The sequence below is a fragment of the Sarcophilus harrisii genome, chromosome 4 (assembly GCF_902635505.1).
Source record: "Sarcophilus harrisii chromosome 4, mSarHar1.11, whole genome shotgun sequence".
NCBI classification, from domain to species: domain Eukaryota; kingdom Metazoa; phylum Chordata; class Mammalia; order Dasyuromorphia; family Dasyuridae; genus Sarcophilus; species Sarcophilus harrisii.
In genome coordinates this window covers 262,292,430-262,313,247 of record NC_045429.1, presented here as the reverse complement: position 1 = coordinate 262,313,247, position 20,818 = coordinate 262,292,430, and positions in this window count along the sequence as shown.

Below are 20,818 nucleotides of genomic sequence, written 5' to 3'. Positions count from 1 at the left end.
AAGAGTACTGATCCTGAAGTCAGAAGGCCTGGACTGAAATTTTGTCTTTCATGATAATGATTTGTATGACTTTAAGCAACTTATAATATTCATGGGTCTCATTTGCTTCATCTATACAATTGAAAAGTTTGGACTAGATTTTTGGAACCTAGTTATTCCCCTCTTTAGTCCCATTTGGCTCTAAAGATATAGTGCTACAAGAAAAAAGTTTCTGACATGGTATATCAGTGCAAAATAGAATAGAAATTATAGCTAAGGGACAATTCAAATGAACAAAATTTATCTACACTAAAAGGGAGTCAAATGCCATTTAAAATTACCCCTTTATTTGTAGCTCAATGATGATTATCTCCTAAACTCGAATCTTTCCTAAAAGGGCTAATTAATCCCTTTGAATTTTTTTCAAATGTGTTTTATTTATTTCATGAAATTTTTCTATCATAAGGTTTTTATTTTTTTAATTTTGATTTCCAAATTATTTTCTTCTTTTTCAGTTCATCCCCAACACATTTAGAAAATAATATGATATTGATTACAAGTACAAAGTCATATAAAACACATTTCTGTATTAGCCATGTTGTATAAAAGCCACACAGAAATTTCAGAAAAATAAAGCAACAAAAGTATATCTCAAGCTGTACTCAGAGTTCATCAGTTTTATTTCTGGAGATGGATAGTATTTTATCTTAGATCCATTGGAATTGTCTTGGTTCAATATTGATCAGATGTGCTGTCTTTCACTGTTGATCACTGTTAAAATGTTACTATCATTGTGCACAATGATGTCTGGTTCTGCTCAATTCATTCTACATCAATTCATATCAGTCTTCCCAAGAATTTCTGAAATTATCCCTTAAAATTTCTTATAGCACAATGGGAAAACCTTTAAAATGCAAAGGGGAAGATTCATATAGCCAGTCTTGATCTTGAAAGTGAATCCACGGCTTACTAGGCACACACGCACACACACTCAAAAGAATAAAGTCAATTTTCTACGTGACAGAGGATAAGACATTTTAGCCTCATCAATATATGATTCCCCCTAAATAATAATGGTAAAAAAAAAAGTTTGTTTATGTTATGTTCTCTGAATGACTAGCTAAAACTAGATACCCTAAAATATTTCACCACCAGAGTTACATTTTTGTCAAAGAGTAATGCAAATTATAGTGGAGCTCAATATGTTTTGGACAGTAGGCATAAGGCACTGATGGCTCAGGAATAGAACAGACAAGAAGAGGGATTCTCAGAATAAAAAATTATGGAATATTAAAACTGAAAGGGATTTTAGAGGTTTTCTAGTTCCTTATTCTTTCTAACTTCTTGATTTAAAATTCCCATAATTGAAGTTCAAATATTTTTTTGTGAGGAAGGAAGGGTCTAAGAGGAGAGATCTCTGCAAATGAGATGTACCCATTCTCACATTGAGCTTCAGATGGTTGACTTTACAGCATAGAACTGAGGGATGAGAGTAGATGAAGGTATATTGGTGAAGCTATGAATTAGTCCAGAGTTGTCAAATACTGTTTTTGGCAGCAGGAAGGAGTATTTCTGAATCAAATTAAAAGGTAATCAAGATATACGTAACAAAATTAAAATACAATTAGATATTAATATGTTTTCAAAAACTATGTATCCTATAGAGATCCTTATGTAAAGTTTAGTGCTTCCCCATTTCTGTGTGACTTTAATACCACTTTAATTAGTCCACCTATTCTAGAACATTTAGGAATCATGGGGAAACAGTGACAAAACTTTTTTTTAACATTTTTTTTCTTTTTTGTGCTTATAACTTTTAGTTCAGTAAATTCCTAGGCAGGTGGCTAAAATGCTTCATATAGGAATAGTTTAAATTATTACCAAACTATGAATGTGGAGAATTTAGAGAAACTATATAAGTCTTATAAAGACCTTTGAAATGTTGCTGAAGTAAGCAGAGCCAAGAAAACAATATTATGTCCACATATTATAAATGGAAAGAACACCACCAGTAAAAGCTGATTATTTTGAGTTTTGCTCTGTATGTAAGTTTAACAAATGCACCTCTCCCTGCTATTTTGCAAAAATTGAGGATTACAAGTGTGGGAATATGACATATTATGTTAGACACTGTTGATGTATCATGTGACTTTTGCTTAGCTTTTTGTTTTTATCTTTTTTATTTAATCTTTTTTACAATTGATGATGGATTAATGGACGGGGAGGAATAGAATATATTTGGAAATAAAAGGAATATCAAGATAAGATTTTGTTTTTAACAAAATTAAAAAAAAAAGAAAAAGGTTTTGAGAGTAGGGTGCTACAGAGTCTGATTCTTTTTGTACAGCAAAATAACGTTTTGGTCATGTATACTTATTGTGTATCTAATTTATATCTTAATGTACTTAACATCTACTGGTCATCTTGCCATCTGGGGGAGGGGATGGGGAGTAAGAGGTGAAAAATTGGAACAAGAGGTTTGGCAATTGTTAATGCTGTAAAGTTACCCATGCATATATCTTGTAAATAAAAGGCTATTAAATTAAAAAAAAAGAGAGAGAGAGAGAGAGAGTAGGGTGCTATACATAAAAAAAGATTTCCTCAAGATCATTATGGTGTGCTCTCAGGGAATGATTGTTACTGTTCAGTAGTTTTTATGTTTTCTGACACTTCATGAACCTAGTTAGTATTTTCTTAGCAAAGATATTGAAGTGGTTTGCCATTTTCTTCTCTAGCTCATTTTATTATGAAAAAACTGAGGCAAACAAGGTTAAATGTTTTGCTCAGGGTCACATAAGTGGTAAGTGTCTCAAGCCACTTAGAACTCGATAAGATATTCTTCTTCCTCATTTCAGGCTTGGCACTCTATTCATTGACCCACTTAAATGTCCCAGCACAGGTGGTAGTATACAAATTTAGGGGTATGGGTAGCAGATGCCAGTTTAAGCATACTTGGAGATGGGCTGGGAAGGAGGCATTGAAGTCAAAATTTCTCTTGAACATTTTTTCTATAATCAACTTCATACTATCAATGCATTACATTTTAAATTTAGCATAATCTGGATACTTAATGGACAAAACTTTTTAGAACATAATTTTCTCTTTAATATACTCTCACCTATGAAGTTTGTTATTCAATAGCAAATTGCAAAATCTTGCACTGCTTCTCATTTTTAATTTGTTTCTAATTGAATATCGTGTTACCTGGTAAACAACATAATGAAATTTGTTTTAGTTCTGTTTCTGCTTCTACTACTAACTAGCTACCTATTCTGGAGAAACCACTTCAACTCTTTGGACCACAGTTTCCTCATCTGTAAAAATGATGAAGTAAAGGGTATAGCTATCTTTCTTTTCCAGCAAAAAAAAAAAAATATTTATTTACGTGGAACTGCAAAGGGATATAAAACTATATCCATCCTTTGATGCATCAGTGTCTTTTCTGGGTCTGTATCCCAAAGAGATCAAAAGGATGCACATATGCAAAAATATTAATAGCATTTGGCTTATGAAATTTTAACCCCTAGAGATTGAAAATTTATAGCAAAGACATGTTTAGAACCTGGACAAAATTGGTTGTGATTTTCTGAGTATAGTAAACTCTGTAGAATACAAACCAATACAAATAGGCAACCTGGAGTTAATATACTAGTCACCTTTGATCAACTAGTAGGTTTAGGTCTTTATGCAGACACTTTAGCACTGATTAATTACCCTGTAGCAGCATATGTGCAGATTGCTTCTGCTGCTATCAAAGCATGGGGCACCCTCCCAGGAAGACAAGATAGATGGGAAGCCTTCACGAAAATAGTACAAGGTCCAAATGAACCCTTTGTTGATTTCGTGAGATGTTTGCAGACAGCTGTTATATGAACTATTAGTGAAAATGCAGCAACAGAAATTATGAAAAGACAACTTGATAGAGAAAATGCTAATGAGGTTTGTAGAAGAATTATACTAGGACTACACAAGGATGTTCCTTTAAAGGAGATCATAACACACTGTGCCACAGTGAGCACAAATACCTTTTATACCCAGGCTATAATGCAGACTTTTCAAAATCAGAACATGGGAAGACAGGACCACTTTTGTCAAGGGACTTCCAGATAAACTCATCAATGCTTTCATTGTGGTAAAGCAGGGCATCTGAAAGCTTGGTGTTGTCATAGAACACAGGGTGGGAGAACAAGACCCAAAACCCTATGTCCAAAATGCAACAAAGGTTTCCATTGGGCATCAGAATGTAGATTGACTCAGGGAAATGGGTAGCAGGGCTCACTTCCAGGGCCCCAGGCAAAAAAACACTTGGGGCATGATGATAGCCGATTTACACCCAGAGAGTGGTTCAGTACTCCAACATGATCAATCAGCCAAGAAGTAACCTGATGGAGAAAAGGGATTGCAGTTGGGGAGCAATGAAGAGATTGGCTTTACATGATTCGCCTAAGGAAATGTGTCATGGTGGGTACAGAGCCAGCATTGAGACCAGGAGGGCTTCATTCAAGACCCACTTTTAAAATATACTTAAAATATACTATCTGTGTGTCCCTAAGCAAGTAGCCTAACCTCTGAGCACTCTACTTCCTAATACTGTAAGTTGCAAAGAATGTTCTAATCAGCACTAATAAAAGAAGTTTCTTTACTCATGAATTGGCTACTAACTACTAATTTTTTGATTTTTGATAAAGATGCACTGGCTCTAGCAGATAGGTTTTATAACCCACCAAAAGGGCAGTGTCCAGTGCGAGCAGCTCTGCTATCTTTAGATAATTGCCAGGTGATGTGGAAAGATCCAGACAGTAGTGAATGGAAGGGACCAGATAGGTTAACTGCTTGGGGGAGAAGGTTTGCTTATATATCTACAGTTGGAGAAAGAATCAGATGAGTGCCAATGAACCATATTCACCTTGCTGGTCAGAGAGAGACAGAGAAGACCCTTGAAACAAAGGAAAGACCCAAGAAAAGAAATTTTTTTTCTCTTTCTCTCCCTATGCCTCTGGCAGCAGCTTTGCTTAAGGGGGGAGAAAAAGGTAAGAAATAAAAACATAGATTGAAAGTTTGGAAAGTTTTGAGAAAATAGAAGAACAGTGACTATTCATCCTATAAAGAAGGGGCCTTGTGTTACCAATAACTCAGGCTTGTGGATTCCTGACAGAGAAAAAAACATTTTCAAGGTAAATCAAGGATTGGTGCTTAACTCTTTCCTGGCTTACTACTTACTCCAGGCCCCACTCTTTCCCTCCTTTGAAGTCCCTGACAGATTTGGGGTGCCCCTCCTAGCATGGGCAGTATGACTGTCTTGAGCACTGCTACTCCCTATATAAGCAGAAGCTGAGTTAAGTGCACAAATGACTGCAGATCACCTAACACAATGAACTGTCCATCTCAAACTGGATTCTCTGGCTGAGTTGAGGGCCTTTGTACTGCTGATAACTCTGGCGTTTTCAGGAAGAGACTTGGCCTTGCTATAAGTCCTTGCATTTTCTACTTTCATTTTGATTTATTTGCTTCACATTGGGTTGGCCTAAATTATGGTGCTGAGACCTTCCAAGTATCTAGGGGAGGTAATTCAATAATTCAAATATTCAGAAGGAGATTGTGTAATGTTGTGCCTCAGTTTCCCTAGACTGTCATCTTTGTTTATTTATCTTTGTATTTTTATGTCTGCCAAATGGCAATCTGTTCTGTGATAACTGTTTCCAAGACAGTTGGTGGAAGCAATTTTTATGGTATTGCAATCAGTGGTATTATCCTGTTGTCACTATGTTTACCCTGTATAATTACATTAGTAACCAGAATAGTTCAACAGTCCCTACCAAAATATTGCATACAGAAGATGCTATTAAAATGATGATTCTTCAGAGAAAAGGCTGGAACATATTAAAGAGGGATGATCTTGATGGTGAACTTGATAAGCAATGTATAGATCTGTTAACTTATTTGAACAGTGTGTAAGTTCTTCAAAGAAATATGATAAAAATCATTTACATTTTACAAAGGGGGAATTGTGTGGAATAGAGAGAGATAAGGTGAAGAACTTACAGGAATGTATGAATTCTTTTTCTGTATTTTATTTTCATTATTTCTGTGTTTCCCCTATGACCTGTATAATATGTGCAGGCTCAGATTTATTTGAGCCTTGGACAGCTATAAACATATTTACTTAACCTGAGCTGATAACATTTATGAGTATTTGAGATTTATTGATATTTAGTCTATTAGTCTGCTTTTTACTGAATGATTTCTGAATAGTCATTTTGAGTGAGGGTTTTCTACATCCCTCACAATATCTTAGCATCATCAGTAAAGCCTCAAAGAAACAAGACTGAAATTTCAATCATACTTTTTTCCCAGTACAAGAATCATTCTATCCAAAAAATAAAGCATTAAACATTCCTATAACTTTGTTGAGGCATATGCCAACCACTGGAATCTCTGGGTAAAAAGATATAGGTAGTTGAGCTACTATTTTATAATAATTTCAAAGTGTTTCCCAGAATGGTTGAACCAATTTACCTCAAATGCATAGTTTTAATACTATCTACTCATAACACTAAATAGTGAACTTTCTGCTTCTTGCACTGCTATTTGTAAGTCATAGGATTGGCCCAGAGTCAAGTGCCATTTTACTATGTTCCTTCCTTCCATTGTTCCCTGCTTTTATCTAAACTCACACTTGCTGCTCGTCATCTCTCAGCATGATTGTGCAGTAGCATGAAGCTTATTGGTGCTCACCCAACAGTCTCTGTTGGTTCTTGGCTCTTATTATTAGGTAGATCAGAAGCCCATTTTCCCTCCATCTACTGGATATACACTTAGAATCTATATTCATGAGAAGAGTACAAATGTATCCTTTTTGAAGCCCCTTTACACAAGAGATCCTTCTAAAATTCTAATTCTAGGATATCACCATCTATTTGGGAGTTCTTATAAATTACTGATATTACTTTAGACATTAGTGTAGCATAGAACAAGAAGATATTAATCCCATGCCTAGTTCTGCAATTGGGAAGGGGAATATATTATCTTTGTATTTGATGAAAAAAGATTGGGGCCTGGGCCAGTTGACTCCTTATATAGCACTCTTGCCAAAAGATCACATCAGTATTGAAGCATCTAGTTGATGCAGTAAGTAAAGCCTTGGACTTTATACATATACAATATGTATAAGTAGAGCCTTGGAATGGTAGTCCTGAGTTCAAGACTACCTTTAAAAACTTACAAGTTGTGTGACAGAAGCAAGTTACTTAACCACCATCTGCCTCAGTTACTTTGACTGTTAAATAAGGAAAATAGTGGTATCAACCGCCAGGGGTTATTGTGAAGTTTAAAAGAAATAACAGTAATAGAATGCTTAGCACAGTGCTTAGCACATAGTAAGCACTATTTAATAAATGCTTGTTTTCTTCCATCTTTGTCCTTGTTATTACTAGATATTATGTATCTTGAGGACATATACTACTTCATATTTCACTGTATGTCCAGAGTAGTTGGCATAATACAGTATAGGCTCCCCCCCACACTTACTGATTGATGGATGACAGCAGAGAACAAATACCAACAGAGTATTGAATGTAGGAGATTCTCCTTGAAAAGCTTTTTGCGGCTGTTAAGTTTTTGTTTGCCCCATTGCCAACTGTACTGAAAATAGCAAGAGAAACACGGTCAGGTTGACACTTGACTTACCCTTTTGCTCTAGGCTACAGGCAGAAAATTAATTCTGTCCCAATTTAACAGGGAAAGAGATTGTTTAACTCTTTGTTAAGAGTAGTTATCTTCAGTGATTTTAGCAAAAGAAAAATCAAGGTCATTTTAAAGGAATTCTGAAGCTGTGCTGCTGGAAGTTAAAAGCTGAATAAGTGCTGATTTAAGATTTCTATCATCTCAAAATGATTTTTCAATGTGTTTAATAAAGCATGAAAACTATCCCCTAATAACTTTACAGAAGGCACGTTTTCAGCATTCTGAGACTACACCTATGATGCTATACTATTTGAAAATGAAAGATCTTATTCAGGGCAGGATTAAGATTAAATATTACCTGTGACATTTAAGTCATTCCCTCTCTTAAACTATACTCTGACTCCCTCTTAATGCCTTCAAGCAGGGATAGAATATTGATTCATTAGGAAATACATAGAAGAGATTCTTGGCCAATCTCAAACTCCATATAGGGCTATGTTGTAAGTCACAAAAACATTGCAGTCCTACACTGGAGGGGATGAGGGGAAAGAGGAACTTATCAGAAGGCAGAAACTGAGTATCTTGAAACTCTTTGGGTTCTGATGTGTGTCCTTTCTGTATTTTTGGTTTTTTTTATAAAGTCTATCATAAATTTGATAAATTTGAATAATGATGCTTATGGTCACCTTTTTGGGAAGGCCATGCACTAATATTTTTAAATTGCACCTGAGTAATAGCAGATAAGCTAGTCAGAACAAATATAGACAACAACTGAATTTTCTGATAGCAAAAGAGATTTCCCCCCAAATTAGAACTGGACACATCTTGTTAGAAGAGATCTTCTGACCCAAGGATTCTGTGATTGTTTTTGGATTTGCCTCCCTGAGCTGTCCTTTTCCCACACAATCCCCCAATAATTGGATTTTTTCCCTTAACAACATGGTGGGGAGAAAGAATGAAGGGAGCAGAGAATGCAGGAAATGAAGAGAAGGGAAAGTGGGAGAAAAGAGGGAAAGGTGAAGATATAGTAGAAGAGACAAAAATTGAGAAAAAGCAAAGGGAATAATACTGTGACTTGTTGATTTTAACACAGCATAGCTGAGTTTAAAATTGAAGCAAATTCTGGACAAACTATATATTGTATATATCACAGATCATAGCACCTCTAGAACAGAATTTCTCTGAGATCAGTGCCACATATGAATAGTTTCAATTATTTCTTTGGGCCCTTTTCTGAGTGGATTTCTTATTTAGTTGACTAAGTCTATTCCATGATAAAAGGGGAAAAAAAGGAAGAGAAAAGGGCACAGGAAAGAGAGAAAGACTGATCCATCTTTTTTAATGGTTGTTTTATATAGATTAAAAAATATATAGGCTTGTCCTCAAAATGAAGTAAAGTTGCAAATATATTGGATCTGATGTGCTTTATGTGTGCTCACAATTTATTTCTAAGCACACTGTAGAATTATAAGCAACTAAGTAAGCACAGTGGCTAGATTGCCAGACCTGGAGTCAGAAAGGTTCATCTTCCTGAATTCAAATCTGGGCTCAGACACTTTCTAACTATGTAAACCTGGGCAAGTCACTTAACTTTGACTGCCTCAATTTCCTCATTTGCATAATGAACTGGAGAAGGAAATGGCAAACTACTCCAATATCCTTGCCAAGAAAATCCCCAATGGGTCATAAAGAGACAGACGCTACTGAAAAATGACTGATAAAAAAAATAATGTAATCCACAGAAACTATTAGAAACTGCTTATTTTTAGCAGAAATTATATTTTTGTTGTTATTTTGGATAAAGTATGTTCTTGAAAGCTATGAATATTGACACTAGTTCACTAACAGTGTGTTCTCTAATAACAATGTTACAGATTTATAAAAACTATAGCAACCTTAGAATATATCTTCACCAACCTTCTTTGCAACATGGGTAAGGCACAAGATTTGATATCAGAAACACCTAAATTTAGTCTACTTCCTGGATGGATAACTCTGGCAGGTCATTTAAGCACTCTCTCTCTCTCTCTCTCTCTCTCTCTCTCTCTCTCTCTTTTTATTTCTATATATGATGATCTAATCTAATCTTCTAATAAAGTCTTCCTAATGAGATGATCTTATTCAATCAATAAGACTGATTGAATTCAATGGCTTCTAAACACCGTCAATCTTTAAATATGTGATTTATGATCCTAAAATAAGCCTAATATCTAAGTGATACAGAGGATAGAATGCTGGATTAATTCAAGAAACTAAGTCAAAGCAATTTATTAATTCAAATCTGAGCTCAAACACTTGTTATCTCTGTGACCCCAGATGTGTCATGTAACCTCAACTTTGTCAATCATAAAACTTGAACAATAACAGTACCTGCTTCCCAGAATTGTTGTGAAGATAGTTGCTCATTGCATACCTTCAAAAGTTATGTGAATATTAGTTAGAAAGAACCAAAATCTAACTCTGAAAATTTTACATGCCTCAAAACTCTGTCTATATAAAATAAGATTATTTCCTTTTGTATGATAGGCCTTCAAACTATTTCTTTAATAGTAACCTCGTACTACACTATTCAGAGATCTGTGATTTCATTAATGTGGGCACTTCTTTCATTGGGTTATAAATAATTCTTATCTTCTATCATCTTTCACATAGATTTTCTACAAAGGATCCATTCAACTTGATTGAAGCCCAGGGATTTTTTACATGTTTTATATACCAAGGGAAGATTCTGGTTCTTGACTTGCTATTTTATTGCGTGTAAATCACAACTTTTTTTTTCAGTTACATATTCCCTCAATAGCACCCCTTATACCATTTTTGAACATGTCTCCCTCAGAAGGGTGCTGAAGGTTGCTTATATTTACTTTCCTCTTGCCATTACCTTTTATAGTTCTATGATTTTAACTTCTTTGAAACTGTAGTATTTCTAAAATTTTAAAATCATAATTAGACTACCTAGTTTCCAATTGCATCTTTGGTAATTACTACACATGTGACTTTGAGCAGGTTACCTACCCTCCCTATGGCATAGTTTCCTCATCTATAAAATGAGGAAATTATAGTATATTATATCTGAAGTTGATTCCAAATCTAAATCCAGAAACCTATAATTCATGGAGCATTTTCCAGAGAACATATATTGTGCATTAAATGTAAGGAAGAATGTTTTCCTCTTTCACTTGATACAGCCCCAGAGTGGCAGACTATAATCACAGACATATTAATCAGGTATACTTCCCTAATTCCTTCAATCATATTTCATGCTTTTTTTTGCCTCAAAATTCTGGTCGATCTCTTCTGGACCTGCTCCAGATCATTAAAGAAGTGCTCTCTTAAAACATGATCATCAGAAACAAATGAAATAGTTGGTGTTTGATCTTATCAAAAAAGAGATAAATTACCATATCCTTTTTTCTGGGCACAAAAATTCTATGAATGCATTCAAAATTTGCATTATGCATTCATAGAATTCTACTGAGCTTCCAAATCAAGTTGCAATCAATTGAAGCTTCTACATTGTTTCCCAAATGAACTGCTATCAAGATATTTCCCCCACTATGTACTTACACAATTTATTTAGAAACTAAATATAAGTTCTTCTTCATAGAAACAAAGGCAGATGGAATTTGAGTTATATCTAGTTGATCCTCTTTTGCTCTTCATTTCATAAATGAAGAGGTCCATACAGTTAATATCAACAAAATCCATAAACATCTATTAAGTATCTACTATGCTCCAGACACTGAATTAAATGCTAGGAATAGAAGGGAAAAAGATAGTCTTTGCCCTTAAGGGAGAAATCCAATGGGGTAGACAAGATGTAACCAATTATATATAAAGTTAGCTATATATATAGGATAAATATCAGAAAGATAGGCAGGGACATAGCTATGAAGGTTATGAAATGCTCTGCCAAAAAAATCATTTTATATTAGTCTTAGAGGCAATACAGAGCCACTAGATTTGATGGAATGGTATTGAAATGGAAGTGGGACTAGGGGTAATATGATCATACCTGTCCTTTAGGAAAATCATTTTAATGGCTGGATAGAGGATAGAACTGGAGTTGGGAGAGATCTAAGGTAGATCAATTTACTATCAGGCTATCATGATAATGAAATGAGGAGGTCCTGCATCAGTGTAGTAGCAGTGTCAAAGGATAGAAGGGAGTTAATTCAAGAGATATTGCAAAGATGAGATCAATAAATTTTGGCAATAAGTTGGATATAGAAATTAAGACATAGTTAAGCATACAGAATGATTCTGAATTGAAATTTTGAGTGACTAAGATGATGGTATTGCTTTCTATAGTGAGGGAGAAGATGGGGTGGTAGATGGGAGAGTTTTTGTATGAAAGATGAGTTTCATTTTGAACATGTTGAATTAAAGATGCCTCTTAGACCTCTACTGCGAGATGTTTAATTGGAGATGGGAGATAGACAGAGAGTTTGGGGCATGATAGATAGGTCAGTATAGGGATGGTAATTAAATCCATGAGAACAGATAAGTTTACCAAGTGAGAGAGTGTAGTGAGAGAAAAAAATAGCCCCATCAGGCAACTGATGGTTATAGAACATGACCCAGAAGAAAATAATAGATGGGAGGAGGAGAATTAGGTGTTCCAAAAAACTAGATAAAAATAGTACCAAGGAAGAGAAGGCAATGAGCAGTGTCAGAGGCAGTTGAGAGATCAAGGAAAATGAGGTTTGAGAAAAGGTCATTAAATTTGGCAACTGTTGGAAGAGACATTTAAATGGAATATAAGGTAGGGAGCCAGAATGTAAGAGGTTCAGAAGAAAGTGGAAGAATATATTGTATTTAACCTTTTGAAAAGTTAAGCTACAAAGGACAGAAAACATATAGAATGCTAGTAGGACTAAAATTCTCAAGTGAGAATTTTTGCAAGATGTGAGAGACATGGATATGTTTACAGGCAGGAAAGAATGAGCCACCAACAGGGAAAGATTGAAAACAGATGAAAAACAGGATTGCTAGGTGTCACAGTGGAGAGAGCATTGGCCCTATATTCAAAAGGATTTGAGTACAAAACAGACCTGATTCACTTTGTACTTATCAGACCCTGAGCTAGTCCCTTCCCCTGATTGCCCTGACCAAAAAAATTAAAAAGGAAATAAGTGAAAGAGTGAAGAAATAAGTGAAATATTTAGTTTTAGTAAGGAGTAAGGCCACTTCATCATGTGAGACAGAAAAAAAAAAAGAAAATACAGGGAAAAGGCACCTGAGTAATAGGAGATGAGAAAGAGGGAAGAAGAGGAAGCTCATAGAGAATGACTTCATTTTTTTTCTGTAAAATATGAGAAAAATGTCTTAGTTGAGAGAGAGGAGAATAGAGAATGATAGAAAATTTGAGGATGAATAAAAAGGTTTGAAAAAATCACTGAAGAGAGTGGGATAGGATCTTTTTTTGTTGTAACTATTTCCTTTTTTTTTTTAATTAAAGCTTTTTTTTTTCAAAATATACATGTGGACAATTATTCAACATTAGCCCTTGCAATACATTGTGTTCAAATTTTCCCCCCTTCCCCCATGCCCTCCCCTAGATGGCAAATAGTCCAATATATGTCAAACATGGTAGAAATGTATATTAAATCCAATATATGCAAACATATTTATACAATTATTGTGCCACACAAGAAAAATCAAATCAAACCAGTAAAAGACAGAGAGAGAGAGAGAGAGAGAGAGAGAAAGAGAGAGAGAAGCAAAGTAAAATGCAAGCAAACAACCAAAATAGTGAAAACGCTAAGTTGTGAACCACACTCAGTTCCTACAATCCTCTTTCTGGGTATAGATGGTTCTTTTCATCACAAAACAATTGGAATTGCTTTGAATCATCTCATTGTTCAAGAGAGCCATGTTCATCAGAATTGATCATTGTATAATCTTGCTGTTGTCATGTATAATGATCACCTGGTTCTACTCATTTCACTTAGCATTAGTTGATGTAACTCTCTCCAGGTCCCTCTGAGATCATTCTTCTGATCATTTCTTATAGAACAATAATATTCCATAATATTCATATATCATAACTTATTCAGCCATTCTCCAATTTATGGGCATCCACTCAGTTTCCAGTTTTTTGCCACTACAAAAAGGGCTGCCACAAACATTTTTGGGTTTGTCAAATACTAGCTTGTTATATTCATTGAATATTTTGTTCTGTGAACCTAAACTATTCCATTGATCAACTGCTCTGTTTCTTAGCCAGTACCAAATAGTTTTGATGACTGCTGTTTTATAATATAGTTTTTCATGAGGTACAGCTAGATCACCTCCCTTTGCTTTTCTCTGCTTTAATTCTTTTGAAATTCTAGACTTTTGTTTTTCCATTTTTGTTGTTATTTTTTCAAGATTGGTAAACCAGTTTCTTTGGAGTTTAATTGCTATAGCACTAAACAAATAGATTAGTTTAGGGAGTATTGTTATCATTATTATATTTGCTCAACCTCTCCAAGAGCACTTGACATTTTTCCAGTTGCTTAGATCTGATTTTATTTATGTGGAAAGTGTTTTATAGTTTTGCTCATGTAGTTCCTGACCCTCTCTTGCCAGATAGATTTCCAAATATTTTATCCTTTTGACAGATATTTTAGATGGATTTTCTCTTTATATCTCTTGCTGTTGGATTTTGTTAATAATACATAAGAATGCTTATGATTTATGTGAATTTATTTTGTATCTTGCAACTTTGCTGAAGTTGTAGATTATTTTTAATTGTTTTAGTTGATTCTCTAGGGTTCTCTAAGTATACAATCATATCATCTGCAGAGTGATAATTTGATTTCTTCATTTCTTTAATTCCTTTAATGTTTTTTTCTTCTCTTATTGCCAAATGTAGCATTTCTAATACAGTATTGAATGGCAGTGGAAAGGTGATAGTGGACAAACTTGTTTCAACTCTGATCTTATTGGGAATGGTTTGGGTTTATCCCAAATACATATGATGATTGCTGATGGTTTAACTAGATGCTGCTGGCTGTTTTAAGGAAAAGTCCATTTATTCCTATTTTCTCTAGTGTTTTTAATAGAAATGGGTACTGGATTTTTTCAAATGCTTTTTCTGCATCTATTAAAATAATCATATGGCTTTTGTTAATTTGGTTATTGATATAGTCAATTATGCTAATAATTTTCCTAATATTGAACCATCCCTGCATTCCTGGTATAAATCTTACTTCGTCATGATGTATTATGCTGGTGATGATTTTCTGTAATCTCTTTGCTAATATTCTATTTAAGATTTTTGCATCAATATTTATTAGGCAGATAGATCTATAATTTTCTTTCTCTGTTTTTGTCCTAACTGGTTTAGTTATCAGTACAATGTCTGTGTCATAAAAGCAATTTGGTAGGAGTCCTTTATTCCCTATTTTTCAAATAATTTATATAGTATTGGAGTCAATTGTTCTTTAAATGTTTGGTAGAATTCACATGTATATCCATCTTGTCCTGGGGATTTTTTCTTAAGGAATTGATTAATAGCTTGTCTTATTTCTTTTTTTCTAAAATGGGACTATTTAAGTAATTTATTCCTCTTCTGTTAATCTGAACAATCTATATTTTTGTAGGTATTCCTCCATTTCACTTAGATTGTCAAATTTATTGGTATAAAGTTCGGGAAAGTAACTCCTAATTATGGCTCTAATTTCCTCTTCATTAGTGGAAAATTCTTCATTTCTGAGATTAACAATTTGATTTTCCTCTTTCCTTGTTCTAATCAAATTAACTACAGGTTTTTGTTTTGTTTTTTTTTTTTCATGAAATAAACTCTTAGTTTTATTTATTCATTCAATAGTTTTTTAGTTTCAATTTTATTGATCTCTCCTTTTATTTTAGAATTTCAAGTTTAGTATTTGATTGGGGGTTTTTAAATTGCTCTTTTTCTAGCTTTTTTAGCTGCAAATCCAATTCACTGATCTTCTGTTTCTCTATTTTATGCAAGTAAGCATCTAGACATATAAAATTCCCCTTTATTACCACTTTGGCTGTATCCCACAAATTTTGGTAGGTTGTCTCATTATTGTCATTCTCTTGGATGAAATTACTGATTGTGTCTATGATTTACTGTTTCACCCATTCATTCTTTAGGATGAGATTATTTACTTTACAATTTCTTTTTTGTCTATTTCCTCCTGATGTTTTATTTAAGGTGATTTTTATTGCATCATCATCTGAAAAAAATACATTTACTATTTCTGTCCTTCTGCATTTGATTTAGAGGTCTTTATGTCCTAATATAGTGTTAATTTTTGTATAAGTTCCATGAACTGCTGAGAAGAAAGTGTGCTCTTTTCTGTCTCCAATTTTCTCCAAAGATCTACCATATCTAGCTTTTCTAGTATTCTATTATCTCTTTAACTTCTTTCTTATTTATTTTGTGGTTTGATTTATCTAGCTCTGAGAGTGTAAGGTTGAGCTCTCTCACTATTATAGTTTTCCTGTCTATTTCTTCTTGTAACTCTCTTAACTTCTTTAGGAATCTAGATGCTACAGCACTTGGTGCATATATGTTTAATATTGATATTGCTTCATTATCTATGGCACCCTTTAGCAAGATATAATTTCTTTGCTTATCTCTTTTAATTAGATCAATTTTTGCTTTTGCCTGATCTGAGTTCAGGATGGCTACCCCTGATTTTCTTTTTTAACTTCATCTGAAGCATAATAGATTCTGCTCCAGCCTTTTACTTTTACTCTGCTTGTATTGTTCTGCTTTAAATTTGTTCCCTTTAAACAACATGTTGTAGGATTCTGGCTTTTAATCTAGTCTGCTATCCATTTATGCTTTATGGAAGAGTTCAGCCCAATCACATTTACAGTTAAAACTACTAATTCTGTATTTCCTGCCATCTTATTAACCCCAAATTATACTTTTCTCTTTCTTTTTTCCCTTTCCCTTCTCCCTAGTATTTTACTTATGAGCACTACTTGCCTCAAGCAGTCCTCCTCCTTTAGAGACTCTCTCCCTTTCTTATACCTTTCCCTTACTATTTCTGTTTCCCTTCTATTTAGCCTACCCCTTCCATTTTCCCTTTTTCCCTCCCACTTTTCTATAAGGTAAAAAAAGTCTCTCAGTGAAACCATATATATCTAATATTCTTTCTTTGAGCCAAATCTCATGAGAGTAAAATTCACACTATATTCATCACCCTCCCTTCTTTACTTGAATTAGGTTGATTGGTTTTCTTTGCATCTTTCTGAGGTGTAATTTCCCTCATTTTGCCTCCATTTTTCCTTTTTTTATGGTAAAATCATCTTTCTGCCTCTAGTTTTTTTTATAGCAGTAAAATCAGATTATATATGTACTCTCTATGTATATGCATAACTGAAATAGTTCTCAATAGCTTTTTTTTTCTTTTTAACTTTTTATGCTCCTCTTGAGTTCTATATTTGGAGGTCAAATTTTTTGTTTAGCTCTAGTCCTTTCATCAAAAATAAATAGAATTCACTAGTTTCATTGAATGTCTATCTTCTTTCCTGAAAGAAAATGCTCAGTTTAACAGGGTAATTTATTCTTGGCTGCATTCCAAGTTCCTTCACCTTTTGGAATATCAGATTCCAAGCTCTTCAATCCTTTAAAATTGAAACTGCTAGGTCCTGAGTAATCCTTATTTTGGCTCCTCAGTATTTGAATTGTTTCTTTCTGGTACTTGTAATATTTTTCCTTTGTCTGATAGTTCTCAAATTTAGCCATAATATTCCTTGGGGTTTTAATTTTGGGGTCTCTTTCAGGAGATGTTCAGTGAATTCTTTCAATGGCTATTTTACCTTCTGATTCTATGACATCCATTCTCTTTGATGATTTCCTGAAATATAGTATCTGGGCTCTTTTTTTTTTCATCATGCTTTTCAGGAAGTCCAAGAATCCTTAGATCATCTCTCCTAGATCTCTTTATCAGGTGAGTTGTCTTCCCAAGTAGATATTTTTGCCATATTTTTGGTTTTGCTTGATTGATTCTTGATTCCTTCCTGTATATTCTCTAGTGTGTGTTTCATTGAGTCATTCATTTCCATTTGTTCAATTCTGATTTTTAGTGAATTATTTTCTTCACTTACTTTTTTTAGTTCTCTTTGTATTTGTCCAATTGAATTTTTAAATGATTTGTTTTGTTCTATGGATTTTTTCCATTTCACAAATTTTGTTTTTTAAGCAGTTATTTTCTTTTTCCATTTCATAAATTCTGTTTTTCAGGGGGTTGTTTTCTTCTTCCATTTTACAAATTCTCTTTTTCATGCAGATGTTTTTCTTTTCCTTTTTAAATAAATAGATTATTTTTAAGGATTGTATGATTTTTCCCATTTCACGGTTCATTTTGTAATGAATTTTCTTCAGATAGTTTCTGTGTTTCCTTTTCTAAACCCTCTCGCAAATTTCTCATTTTCTTTCCCCATTTTTCTTCTAGCTCTCTTTATATCACCAATTTATATCACCCTTTGGGACTTCATCTGTTGATGATCTGCTTTTATTCTCCTCAGGGTTTGAAATCTGTTCTTTTTCACCATAAAAACTATCTATGATCAGAGTTCTTTATGCTTTTTTACTCATTTTTTTTAAAGTTGAGATTTGCTTTTAGAGTAAGGGAGATTGCCCAAGCTTCCCCTACAAGTGGCAGCGGCTGTGCTGGGTCAGTGTTTACTGACTCCTGATGCTGGGTGGATGTGGCCTGGTCCTGTGAAATTCTGGTGTTTCAAGGTTCACTATTCACCTTTTGTGTTTGTGTTGGACATTTTATAACTTCTCTGCTAATCTACTGGCTTGCAACCAGGACATAGTAGCCAACACTGCTGTAGATTCCTTCCTGTATATTCTCTAGTGTGTGGAGCTCACACTGCTCTGGGACTGTGTGCTGCCTGCACTATCCATCTGTGCTCAGCCCACCTCTCTCTGTAATTGATTGAAACAGACCTTTTCTGGAGATATTCGAAATTATCTTCTGCTGGTAGTTTGTTACACTCCCAATATTTTGTGGATTCTGCCGGTACAGAACTAATTCAGAGTCTGGATTTGCTAGTTAGTTTGAGAGTCATGAGAATAAGTCAGAAAAATTGTGTGTCCTCTCATTCATCTTGGCTCTATCCCAAGTAATACTCTGAGATAGGGTCTTAACATAGGAGGTATAATGCCTAGGATCAGGGAGAGTCCCATTAAGGTTATGTAGCATGAATTTGGAGTGGTCTAAGTCACAAGAGTTGGGTGATTTTCTCCATCTTTGTCTAGCAGCAGCACCTATATTAAAATGAAGGCAGTAAATATTGGGAGTGATCTAAAGCTGAGGTTTGGGTGGGCTTAACTGGCGATACAATAGAAGACATGTGGAATTTATTTGGTTCATCAAGAAGTCAAGATAAGGAGAAGATGAGAGATGAACTAATGAAAGGGATTAGCCTGGAAGAGAACTGTGGAGTTAAAGGATTGAAAGTGAAAGCAAAAATGAAGAGTAGGATTTTGTGAGGGAAGGGAAAAGGAGCAGGAAAAAGACAGTATATCATAGTTAGATAAAGGGATTTTAGAATTCTTGAAAAGAAATGTTGGAGAAAAAATGGAACATAAATTTCAAGGATAAATGTTGAAAACTAGCTTTGCAATCAATGTATTTTGAAAAATGAAGTTATTAATAAAATAAGTGATCTGCTAAAGTCACAAAAGTAATAAAAAGAGAGTTTGGATTTTAATTCCAGTATTGTTATCAAATTCACTTCTTACACTGAATTTTGATTTGGTTCACCATTTTATCTCTCAATAAATTTTTGAAACCTAAATTTCATTGTTTAATATAGTACTTCTCCCAATTGTATTAGTTTATTTTTAAGTACTTAGAAAGGAAAGTAATGATCATTTAGATACAAGATCAATTCTATAGGAACAAAATCATCAATATAAACTTGATTTTTTGGTAGTAGTTACTAGACTGGTAAATTGGGAAAATGTCATAGTCATGATACAAAGAGTTTAGTGAAACATTTGGAAGTTTCTCATTCTATTGTTTGAAGAAGTCAGAAAAGCATGAATAGGTAGATTTGTAATTGGTTCCAGAAGTAATGAGTAATGGATTCATTTCTACCTAGAAGCAAGACTTTACTGATATAACAGAACCTCTTTGGTCTAGTTTTACTCACTAGTTTTTTGAATGAAGACACAGAAACCATGCTTATAAAATTTTCCCCTTACTTCAGTTGGCAGGGACTATTGTAAATTATAGATGTCTTCAAGTATTTAGAGGCCTGTTCTGTGGCAGAGAAACTAGACTGACTTTGTTTTGCACTCAGAGGAAGAATCCATTGAATATAATTTGTTGCTGTAGTTTTTGCTTTTTGATAAGTTAAATTAAGATTATTAGAGGGCATAACAAGAGACTTTGCTTTATATTTTGATGCAATGATCTTGTTAAAGAGAAAATAGTATCACTTTAATTAGAGAGTTTCAAATACTGACTTAATTGCTACCTGCCATTGATAATGTAGTTGGAATTTTTGTTCAAGTGTGGATTGAATTAGATGAACTTTGAAGTCTCTGCCACTTCCAAGATTCTGCAACTCTGTGAATAGTGCTTTAGCGATCACAACTGATATTGCTGTTCCCTTACCCATTTGAGGTTTAGTTCTTTTTTCTCCACAGTTTGTTGCTCATTCTTTTCAGTTATGCATATCTCTCAATTTGAAAGAAAAATATAAGCAAAATAAGAAATGAATTTTTTTTCTGTTTTCCTCCTTGTCTTTATTAGCATTATAGTAGTATTTGTCTTGTTATTTTTCTCTTACCCTTAATATGCCTTGAAATAAAAACAGAAGCAAAAAATTAACAGCAACAAAAATGTTTCATTGCCTCTCATTAACAGTTATCAAAAGTCTCAACATACTTTAAAATTTTTATTTACTATTTTGGCACTATTCTCATAGCTCCATGCACTCTGTTATTTTTTTTTTGGTATGTTCCTTTTCTTGAAAATTTTTTTTGTATTTTAAAATACTTTTTCATCCAGCCCTCTTTGTAGTGGCTAGAAGCTGGAAAATGAATGGATGTCCATCAATTGGAGAATGGTTGAGTAAATTGTGGTATATGAATGTTATGGAATATTACTATTCTGTAAGAAATGATCAGCAGGATGGATACAGAGAGGACTGGCGAGACTTACAT